Here is a 13,015-nt window from a genome sequence, read left to right as displayed (position 1 = left end):
TAAAAGAGTGATTTTATGCTATGTAAGTATCTCGAAAAATTATTTAAAAAATAAAATTCTCAAAAAATAAATAAATAAATAAAAAATAAAATTCTCTAACTATGGTAATGGATGTTAACTAGACATTGTGGCGATCATTTTGCAATACATACAAATATTGAATCATTATGTTGTACACCTAAAACTAATATATATGTCAATTATATCTCACTTTTAAAAAATCTAGAGCAGTGAATGATACTGTATGATACTAGAATGATGGATACATGTCAGAATGTACAACACCAAGAGTAAACCATAATGTAAACTATGGACTTTGGGTGATTCCAATGTGTCAGCAAACATTCATCAGTTGTAATAAATATTCCACTTTGGTGTGAGATGTTGATAATGGGGGAGGCTATGTGTATGTTGGGACAGAAGGTACATGAGAAACCTCTGTACCTTCCTTTCAATTTTGCTGTGAACCTAAACCTGTTCTAAAAAATAATCTTTAAATCTGAAAAAAAGATTTTAAAAAGAATAATCTACGTCATTGAACACTGAGAAATTATTAAACACCAGCCATGTAGCAGACACTGTTAGACCTGGGTAATAAGAGAAATGAATACACTATGGCCCTCACTCTGACACACCAATCGGTTAATTAAAGCAAACATATCAAAAGATAGCTGAAATACAGGTATCCACTACTTTTTGAAAGTTCATTTTACAACACTGCACTTTTACAGAAGACCTACATTAGGACCTGGTTTCACTTTTACGAAGGGGCAAAAGGCAAAAATAGTGTTCAATGTTTGTTTTGCAGCAAGCACCAAGCTGCTGCAAAGTGGCACTGTCAAGCATCTTAGCATCGAGTTGCCATAGCTTTGCACTCTATGTGAGCAACTGTGCTTTATCTTGATATATTTTGTGCATACGTTAGCAAGATGTGTCCTAAGGTAATTGCTTTTTTACCTTCCACCATTTCAGCTTAGGAAAGGTTTCACAGGAATGTTCTCCTTTTGAATAGTCAGGGGTAAACCTGTACAGTATGATGGCTCTGTGATGGCATTAATGTTCAGAGACAGTAACTGAGATAAAGGAGGCAATGATTCACTCTCTTTGGTAGAATTAGGGCATGCTTTCTTGAGGAATGGAATTTCAAGGCAGATCTTGAAAGATGAACTGCAGTTTGCAGGGAATATGCAGAGAAAGAAAGTCCAGACACTGAAAAAGCATATGCAAATACACGAAGGTTTAAAAAAAAAAAAAAAAAAAAAAAAAAAAGACTAAAGGGACTTCCCTGGTGGCACAATGGTTAAGAATCCGCCTGCCAATGCAGGGGACATGGGTTCGAGCCCTGGTCTGGGAAGATCCCACATGCCACGGAGCAACTAAGCCCGTGTGCCACAACTGTTGAGCCTGCACTCTAGAGCCCGTGAGCCACAACTACTGAGCCCGCACTCTAGAGCCCGCGAGCCACAACTACTGAGCCCATGTGCCACAACTACTGGAGCCCGTGTGTCTGGAGCCCATGCTCCGCAACAAAGAGAAGCCACCGCAATGAGAAGCCTGCGCACCGCAACCAAGAGTAGCCCCCACTCACGCAACTAGAGAAAGCCCACGTGCAGCAACAAAGACCCAACACAGCCATTAATTAATTAATTAATTAATTAATAGAAAACAACTAAAAGTTCAATGGTATAGTGTTAACCAACTCTCTGAAACAGAACTGAGTTGCCTTCCTTGAATTAGCTGTCATCAAATCAGTGTGAACAAACTCCTCAAGATCAGGTTTCTCTTAGTGGAAATGCCTTTTGCAACTATGAAAGGGGCATAGTCCAGTGGAAGAGAGGGAAACCATACAATCACTACATGTACAAACAAATCCTAATAGTAAACACCATAAACAAGTGCACGACAGTAACTCTTGGAGTATATAATTAACATTATGAATAAGATTAAGTGGAGCTATGTGCTGAGGTAATGTAAATATCCCCATCAACTCAATCAGACCCAAATAACGACTCTAGCATAACTTATCTGGGTAAAAAAGCTCTTATTGTTTTCATATTCTTACAACTAACTAATCAACACTCATTCATAAAGAGAACATAACTATGATTAAATATAAGTTCCAGATAGGAAAGATTCATTTTACAACTTTCCCAGTTGATTAGACACATCGGCACAATCTTGTTACCTACCCCCTTCTCTGAGGCAGACTTCATCAATCTGGAAAATGAAGGCAGACCACTGATTGGAGGGCAAACCTGAAAAGGATTAAACACTTAGCATGCCATTCTAAAATACTGTAATTACAGTGCAATTAACCATACTGCATATTAAACGTGCAACTCTGAAATGTGTTCAGACTCCCCAATTATAACTAGTTATTCTTCAAAGAATTTTGCCGCCCACATTGAATTCTCTCTAGTGCTTCTTTGTTGTAATTCAGGTGTGACAGTCACTAATACATCTAAGAGGACAGTTAATAAAATGTAGGCATTCTTTACTGTAAACCTAACACATGCATGCCAGGTAATACCCAACCATCACCACTAATAATCATGCTTCAGACAGGCAGATCTCCTATACAATTGGACTTTGCCCTCTTTAAAACATATTTAATGGTCAGTTATGAAAAGGCAGTGAGATTGAAGCAAGAGTAAAGGCCTTAGGTGGGAGTGTAGAAACTTGTATACCTTTTTTTTTTTAGTTTTCCCAACTGGGAGAGTCACTTAGCCTCTCTGAATCTCTACTTCCTCAACTGTCAGTTGGGGTTGTAACTGCCCAGCATTTTGGTGAGGATCAGAAGGGACAGAGAACTCTTAAAAAGTTGATCAGTCTACCCAAATCTAAGGTGCTACTCTGTTATGGGCTCAGATTGTATTCTAAAAGAATGGTTGATGGAAAGGGGCAGACAGAGATATTTGCAGTCATAGTTAGGCCAGGGAGGATATGCAAAATATTTAAACAAGCCCTAACCAATCAGAAAGAAGTCAGCTTTAAGCCATTGGTACAGCCTGTAGGGTACAGTCCAGTTTGGGATCATCCTAGTTTAAAGACAAGCAGAGATTTTTAAAATAGGGTTAAAAAAAAAAAAAAACCAGCAGAACTTGTTGGAAAAAAACAAAAACAAAAAAATAATGGCTTTTTTTTTTTGGCCTTGCAGCATGCGGGATCTTAGTTCCCCTGACAAGGGATCAAACCCGCACCCTCTGCAGTGAAGTGCAGAGTCTTAACCACTGTACCACAGGGTAGTCCAAAAACTAATGGCATTTTAACCTAGCTTTTATTAATGGCAGTGGATTTTCTGTAACATAGGAGATAGTGGTCACCCTTAAAATTATTTGTTTAAATATTTCTCTTCCCTGCCAGACAGTGCCATGAGAAGAGGGAATATGCCCATCTTAATCATCTCTGTATTCCTAACCAGCACAATGCCTGGTATAGGAATTCAGTAAATATCAAATTAAATTAAATTAAATTAATTTAATTAATAAATTAATGAACAAAAAAGGAATGAACAGGCATTCTGTTCTATTATTCAATGGCCAGACTAATCCAGAATTCTGTGTTCTAGGTACCAAGATTTAAAAGAGTTATAAAGGAGAAGGGCCACAGTTGAGGAAACTAGGGGCTATTAGTCTAGGTACTGAAAATTCTATGATGTAATAGGTATCTTAAATTTTTTCTGTATAAAAATACAACTTATCAAAAATATGCGGGACAAAAAAAATGTATGGGACAGGTAAGATAGTACTGAGGGTGACATTTATACTGCCAAATGCTAACACTAGAAAAAACGTTCTCAGGCTTCCCTGGTGGCGCGGTGGTTAAGAATCCGCCTGCCAATGCAGGGGACACGGGTTCAAGCCCTGGTCCGGGAAGATCCCATATGCCGGGGAGCAATAAAGCCCGTGTGCCACAGCTACTGAGCCTGCGCTCTAAAGCCTGCGGGCCACAACTATTGAGCCCACATGCCACAACTACTGAAGCACGTGCGCCTAGGGCCCATGCTCCTCAACAAGTCACCGCAATGAGAAGCCCATGCACCGCAATGGAGAGTAGCCCCACACGCAGCAACTAGACAAAGCCCACGCACAGCAACAAAGACCCAACGCAACCAAAAATAAATAAGTGAAATAAATAAATTTTAGAAATAAAAAACATTTTTTAAAAAAGTAAAAAAGTTCTCAAACCAATAATCTAAATGGATATATCAAGAAACTACAAAAAGAAGAGCAAGGTAAATCCAAAGCAAGCAGAAGGAAATAAATAAGATTGAAAACAGGAAAATGAGAGAGAATATCAATGAAACAAAAAGCTGCTTCATTTAAAAAATAAATAAGATTGATAAACTTCTATGCAGGACTGAGAAAGATAGAGAAAAGATATGTCACCAATTTCAGGAATGAAACAAGCTATTGCTAGAGCTATTAAAAATATAATATGGGGTTAAACAACCAGTAGGTCAAAGAAGAAATTACAAGAGTAATTGGAAAAATCTTTGAGATGAATGGAAATGAAAATACAGTATAACAAAATGTATGGGATGTAGCAAAAGCAGTGCTCAGAGGGAAATTTATAGCTGTCAATGCCTGCATTAAAAAAGAAGAAAGATCTCAAATTGGTAATCTAACTGTACATCTTAATGAACTGTAAAAAGAAAAGCAAATGAAACCCAAAGCTAGCAAAAGTTAGGAAATAGTAAAAATTACAGTAGAGATAAAATAGACAACTAGAAAAACAATAGGAAAAAACAGTAAAACCTAAAGTTAATTTTTTAAAATCAACAAAATCAACAAACTTTAGCTAGAATGAATATGGAAAGGAGAGAACGCTCAATTACTAAAATCAGAACTAAAGTGAAAACATTATTACTGAACTCAAAAACAAAAAGGATTATACAATGAACTGCTGTATGCCAAAAAAAAAAAAAAAAGGTGACCAGGATGAAATGGACAAATTCCTCGCAATACACAAACTACCAAAACAAACTTAAGAAGAAACAGAAAATCTGAATAAACCTATAACAAGAGATCAAATCAGTAATCACAAATCACCCAACAAATAAATGCCCAAATAAATGACTTCACTGATAAATTCCGCCAAACTTTCAAAGATGAATACCAATTTTTCTCAAACTCTTAAAAGAAATAGAACAGTGAACATGTCTTGACTTATTCCATGAGGCCAGCATTACTTTGGTATCAAGCCAAAGACATCCCCCCAAAAAAGAAAACTATAGACCAATATCTTTTCTGAATGTAAAAGCAAAAATTCTCAACAAAATACTAGAATACCAAATCTAGCTATATATTAAAAGGGTTATACACCGTGATGGAATGAAATTTATCCCAGGAATGCAAGAGTGGTTCAACATGAAAATCAATCAATATAAGGCATCATATTAATAGAATGAAAGGAGGAAAACCATATAATCATCTCAATAGATACAGAAAAATTTTTTTATAAAATCCAATATCCTTTCATGATTAAAAAAATCCAATACACTAGAGATAGAAGGGAACTTCATCATGAAGTTAGAGGTCATTTATGGAAAAAAACACAAGTAACATCATACTCAGTGGTGAAAGACTGAAAGCTTTCCCCTTTAGATCATAACATGACAAAGATGACAGCTTTCACCACTTCTATTCAACACTGCACTGGAAAGTCCTAGCCAGAGTGATTATACAAGAAAAAGAAATAAAAGACATCCAAGTGGGAAAGGAAGAAAACTACCTAACTAACTATTCCCAGATGACATGATTTTATATATATATATATAAAACCATTAAGAATCCACAAAAAATACTAGAGCTAATAAATTCAGCATAATTGTATAATACAAAATCAGATCCATTCTATTTCTATACACTAGCAATAAATAATGGAAAAGGAAATTAAGAAAATTTCTTTTACAATAGCATCAAAAAGAATAAAATACTTAGGTATAAATTTAACCAAGGAAATGTAACACTTGAAAATTGAAAATGACAAAACATTGCAGAACAAAAATTAAAAAGAAGACCTAAATGGATGGAAATACTCCTGTATCCATGGATTGGAAGATTTAATATTGTTAGAATGGTAATATTTTTCACACATATCTACATATTCATGCAATCCCTACTGAAATCCCAGTGGCCTTTTATTTCAGAAATAGATAAGCCCATCCAAAAATTCATATGAAATTGCAAGGGACCCAGAATAGCCAAAACAATCATGAAAAGGAAAAGTTGGAGGACTCATATTTCCCAATTTCCTAACTTCCTGTAAAGCTACAATAATACAGTAATCAGTAATCAGAACAGGAATCAGTATGGTACCGAAATAAGGATAGACAGTCAGATCAATGGACTAGAAATGAGAGCCCGGAAATGAAACCATCTATCTGTAGTCAACTGATTTTCAACAAGGTGTCAAGAGCACTCGATGAGGAAACAAAAGTCTCTTTAACAAATGGTGCTGGGAAAACTGGATATCCACATGCAAAAGAATGCAGCTGAACTCTTACCTCATACCATATACAAAACTTAACTCAAAATGAATCACATATCTAAGTGTAAAAGCTAAAATTCTTGGAAGAAAGCATAATGATAATCTTCATAACCCTGGGTTTGGAAATGGTTTCTTAGATAGTACACCAAAAGCATAAGCAACAAAAGAAAAAATGGATAAATGAACTTCATTAAATTAAAGCCTTCTGTGCTTCAAAGGACATATCAAGAGAGTGAAAAGACAACTCACAAATGGAGGAAAGTATTTATAAATCATATATCTGATAAGTATCTAAAATATATAAAACTCTTACAACTAAACAAGAAAAAGACAAATGGCTCAATTTTAAAATGGGCAAAGGACTTGAACAGATATTTCTCCAAAGAAGATAAACATATGGGCAACAAGCATGTTAAAAAAGGTTCAACATCACTAGTCATCAGAGAAATTCAAATTAAAATTACAACAAGGGGCTTCCCTGGTGGCGCAGTGGTTGAGAATCCGCCTGCCGATGCAGGGGACACGGGTTCGTGCCCTGGTCCGGGAAGATCCCACATGCCGCGGAGCGGTTGGGTCGCTGAGCCTGTGTGTCCAGAGCTTGCTCCGCAATGGGAGAGGCCACAACAGTGAGAGGCCCGAGTACCAGATTAAAAAATAAATAAATAAATAAAAATAAAATAAAATAAAATTACAACAAGATGCCACTTCATACCCACTAGGATGGGTCTTATTTTTTTTTTAATGGAAAACAGCAAATGTTGGCAAGGATATGGAGAATTTAGAACACTCACACATTGGTGGTAGGAATGAAAAACAGTGCAGATGCTGTGGAATACAGTATGGCAGTTCCTCAGAAAGTTAAACACAGAATTACTACATGACCCAGTGATTCCACTTCTAAGTACACGCATAAGAAAAATGAAAACAGGTGTTGAAACAAAAACTTGTACAAGAATATTCACAGCAGCAATATTCACAACAGTCAAAAAGAATATTCACAACAGCAATATTCACAACCCAAATGTCCACCAACAGATTAATGGATACATAAAATGTGATGTAAACATGCAATGGAATGTTATTCAGCCACAAAAAGGAATGGAGTATGATGTATGCTACAACATGCCTGAACCTCAGAAATATCATGCTGAGCAAATAAAGCCTGATAAAAAGGCTATATATTGGGGCTTCCCTGGTGGCACAGTGGTTGAGAATCTGCCTGCTGATGCAGGGGACACGGGTTCGAGCCCTGGTCTGGGAAGTTCCCACATGCCACGAAGCAAGTAGGCCCATGAGCCACAACTGCTGAGCCTGCACATCTGGAGCCTGTGCTCCGCAACAGGAGAGGCCACGATAGTGAGAGGCCCGCGCACCGCGATGAAGAGTGGCCCCCACTTGCCACAACTAGAGAAAGCCCTCGCACAGAAACGAAGACCCAACACAGCCAAAAATAAATAAATAAAAATTTTTTAAAAGGCTATATATTATATGATTCTATTTATATGAAATACCTAGAATAGGAAAATTCATAGAGACAGAAAGCAGATGAATGGTTCCCAAGGGTTTAAGGGGAGGGGAAATGAGGTGTGCCCACATAATGGGTGTGGGGTTTCATTCTGGGATGGTGAAAATGTTCTGGAACTAAACACTGGTGATAAAGGTACAATATCATGAATGCACTAAATGCCACTGAATTGTCTGCTTTAAAATGGTAAATTTTATGCTATATATATTTTACATGTTTTTTAAAAGGCAATAAAGTATGAACAACTTTATGTTCATAAACTCAACAACTGAGAATGGATCAATTCCTCAAATACCACAAGCTACCAAAATTGAATCTCAATGAAACAGACAACCTGAATAGTCCTATACCATCAAAGAAATTGAATCTGCAGTTGAAAAGCTTTCGAAAAAGAAATCTCCAGGCCCAGACAGTTTCACTGGATAATCCTACCAGATACAGAAAGAAGAATTAACACAAATCTTATATAATATCTCCCAGAAAGTACAAGAGGAGAAAACAATCCCGACTAATTTTGTGAGGCTAGTATTACCCTGATGCCAAAACCAGACATAGAGAACACAAAAGAATAAAATTGTGGACCAATATCTCTCACGAACATAGTTGCAAAAATCCTCAATAAAATACTGGCAAATTGAATCGAGCAATATATAAAAAGGTTTATACACTATGACCAAGTGGAATTTATTCCAAGTGTTCACGGCTGATTCACTATTCAAAAGTCAATCAATGGGGAATTCCCTGGCAGTCCAGTGGTTAGGACTTGGAGCTTTCACTGCTGGGGACCAGGTTCAATCCCTGCTTGGGGAACTAAGATCCTGCAAGCCACACGGCATGGCCAAAAAAAAAGAAATCAATCAATGTAATGGTCCATCCTATCAATGGGCTGAAGAAGAAAAATTATATGATCCTAACAATTGAAAAGCACTTGACAAAATCCAATACCTGTAGATGACAGAAACTCTCAGCAAACTAGGAAGAGAGTGGAAACATTCTCACCTTGTTAAAGAGCATCTACAAAACTCCTATATCACATAAATCATAAGTAATCAAGGAAATGCAAATTAAAACAGCAATGAGATACCTCTAAACATCTATGAGAATGGACCAAATCCCGAACACTGACAACACCAAATGCTAGTGAGGATGTGGAGAAATAGGAACTCTCATTCATTGCTGGTGGGAATGCAAAATGGTACAGCTGCTTTGGAAGACAATTTGGTGCTTTCTTACAAAACTAAACATACTCTTACCATAAGATCCAGCAATCATGCTCCTTGGTACTTACCCAAAGGAGTAAAAACTTATATCCACACAAAAACCTGCACACAGATGCTTACAGCAGCTTTATTCATAATTGTCAAAAGTTGGAAGCAACCAAGACATCCTTCAGTAGGTGAACAAATAAATGAGGTATACCCAGACAATGGAATATTATTCAGCACTCAAAAGAAATGAGCTATCAAACCATGAAAAGACATGGAAGAAACTTAAATGCATATTACTAAGTGAAAGAAGGCAATCTGAAAAGACCATACAGTGTATGAAGTTCTGGAAAAGGCAAACCTATGGAGACAGTAAAGAGATCAGTGGTTATCAAGGGTTGGGGGGAAGGAATGAATAAGTGGACCACAGAGGATTTTGAGGACAGTGTCTGTGTCTGTGTGATACCATAATGATGGATACATGTCATTATACATTTGTCCAAACCCACAGAATGTACAACACCAAGATCAAAATGTCATGTTAACTATGGACTTTGGGTATAACAAATGTACCACTCTGGTGGGAGATGTTGATAATGGGCAAGGCTATTCATGTGTGGGGTCAAAGGGTATATGGGAACTTTCTGTATCTTCCCAATTTTGCTGTGAACCTAAAACTGCTCTAAAAAAATAAGTCTTTAAAAAAAAAAAGATACAGAGAGAACCTATAGTCTAAAAGAGATTCAGGAGACACATAAACACATAAACTAATCATACTATACAGTCTTTATTTGAATCTTAATGCAAACAAATGAACTTTTAAAATAAAATTTAAAAGTATGAGATAATTAGGGACATTTATACACTATTTGATGCTACTACTGGAAATACTGTTAAATTTTTAGGTGTGATAATGGCATTATGGTTATATATTTTAAGATTTCTTATCTTTTAGAGATATACGCTGAAATATTAAATATTTATGGATTAAAAGGGCATAATGTCGGGGATTTGTTTCATGATAATTGGGGAGGGGAGAAGTAGAAGGAAGGAAGATGAAATAAGACTGGCCATGTGTTATATCTGTAGCTGGGTGATGGGTATATGGAATTTATTCAACTATCCTGTTTGAAATATTCTATGATATTTTTAGAATAAACAAAATTTAAATGATCCTGCACAAAGTCAAACTCTACCTGGCTTCACTACGAATACCGTAGCAGAAGTGACTGGCAGATTAGCCAAGCACGTTCCATAAAAAGAAAAATCCTACAGCTAATATCATTCTGGATGGTGAAAGACTGAATGCTTTCTTTCTAAATTTGGAAACAAAGCAAAAATGCTCACTCTCAGCACTACAATTCAACACAGAAATGAAAGTTCTAGCCTCTGCAATGAGGTGAAAAAAAGAAATACAAGGCAGACCACTTGGAAACGAAGAAATAAAACTGTCTCTATTTGCAGATAACATGATTGTTTACTAGAAAATCCCAAGGACTCTACCAAAGAAATTCTAGAACTAATAGTAGATTCAACAATGTAGCAGGAAATAAGATGAACACACAAAAATCAATTCCATATATACCAACAATGAGCATGTGAAACCAAAATTAAAAGCACAATAGAATTTACGATCACTCCAAAGAAAATGAAATACTAAGGTATAAATTTAACAAAATATGCACAGGATCTATATCCTGAAAATTACTAAATGCTGATGAAAGAAATCAAAGAATTCCTAAATAAATGGAGAGACATGCTATGCTCCTGGATCAGAAGACTCAGCAGAGTGAACATGTCAGTACTCCCCATGTTGTTGCGTATGTTTAATGCAATTCCTATCAAAATCCCAGTAAGGTTTTTTGTAGACATAGGAAAACTTATTCCAAAATTTATATGCAAAGGCACAAGCCCTTGAATAGCTAAAATAACCTTGAAAATGAAGAATAAAGGGGTAGGAATCACTCTATCCTATGTGAAGGCCTACAATATAGATCCAGTAATCAAGACAGGTGGTACTAACAGAGGGATAGACACATACATCAACATAACAGAACAGAGAACTCTGAAATAAACTCACACAGATACGTCCAACTGACTTTAACAAATCAGTTCAATGGTGGAAGGGTCTCCTTTTCAACAAACGGTGGAGGGCCAACTGGGCATCCATAAGTCAAAAAAAAAAAAAAAAGAATCTTAAACCTCATACCTTCATGCAAAAATTAACTCAAAATGGCGTTAAACATAAACTTAAATGTAAAACAAAACTATAAAACATTTAGAAAAACACAGGAGAAAATCTTTCGGACTTTTAAACTTGACACCAAAAGCAAGATCCATAAAAGGAAAAGTTGATAAATTCAATCTCACCAAAATTATCAAATTTTGCTCTGCAAAAGGCCCTATTAAGAGGATGAAAGGTACAGACTTAGAAAAATATTTGCAAACCACACATCTGACAAAGGACTAGTATCTAGACTACATGAAGAATATTCAAAACTCAACAGTAAAAAAAATCCAACTGGAAAATGGGCAAAAGAAATTAAAAGACACTTCTACAAAGAGAGAGCAAATAACACAAGAAAAGATGTCCAACATCATTAGCCATTAGAAAAAAATGCAAATAAAAAATATTAGATATCACTACATACCTATCAGAATAGCCAAAATAAAAAATAATGTCAAGGCAGAGCACAGAGAATTTTTAAGTCAGCAAAACTCTTCTGTATGATGCTAAAACAGTGGATACATGTCATTTGTCAAAACCCATAGAATGTACAACACAAAGAATGAAACCTGGGACTTCCCTGGTGGTCCGGTGTTTAAGAATCCACCTTCCAATGCAGGGGACGGGGGTTCGATCCCTGGTTGGGGAGCTAAGATCCCACATGACGCAGGGCAACTAAGCCCACATGCCGCAACTACTTAGCCTGCGTGCCACAACTAGAGAGCCTGCGTGCTGGAACTACAGAGCCCACGCACACTGGAGCCCGAGCACCACAACTAGAGAGAAGCCCACATGCCGCAACTAGAGAAGCCCACGCACCGCAATGAAAGATCCCGCATGCCACAACTAAGAACCAATTCGGCCAAAAATAAATAAATAAATAAATAAAAAGAAAAGAATGAGCCCTAATGTAAACTATGAACTTTGTGTAATAATGATGTATCAATGTAGGTTCATAGACAGTAATAAACGTACTACTCTGGTATAGGATGTTGACAGTGGGGGAGGCTGTGCATATGTGAGGGCAAGGAGTATATGGGAACTCTCTGTACTTTGTTAATTTTGCTGTGAACCTAAAACTGCTCTTTTAAAAAAGTCTATCAAATAAAAAACATATATATAAAAGAGTATTACTCAACCATAAAAAAGAATGAAATACTACCATTGCAGCAACATGGATGGACCTAGAGATTATCATACTAAGTGAAGGAAGTCTGACAGAGATAGACAAATATTGTATGATATCATTTATATGTGGAATCTAAAAATTAATAAAATGAACTTATTTACAAAACAGAAACAGACTCACAGATACAGAAAACAAACTTAAAGATGCTCAAAGAACTAAAGCAAGACATGGAGAAAGTCAAGAAAACAAAGTATAAACAAAATGGAAATAATAGTAAAGAAATGGAAAAAATAAAGAAACCAAAAAGAAATTATAGAGCTACTTTGTGCTTCCTATACAACTTAAGAGACTAATACATTAAAAAATTACTAGTCTAGAAGGTAGTATTTTGTAACTTTGGTTTGCAACTCCACATTCTATTTTCTACATGATTTAAG

Source organism: Kogia breviceps, chromosome 2 (assembly GCF_026419965.1).
Source record: "Kogia breviceps isolate mKogBre1 chromosome 2, mKogBre1 haplotype 1, whole genome shotgun sequence".
NCBI lineage: Eukaryota > Metazoa > Chordata > Mammalia > Artiodactyla > Physeteridae > Kogia > Kogia breviceps.
The sequence above is the reverse complement of the archived record's forward strand: the minus strand, read 5'-3'. Positions refer to the sequence as shown.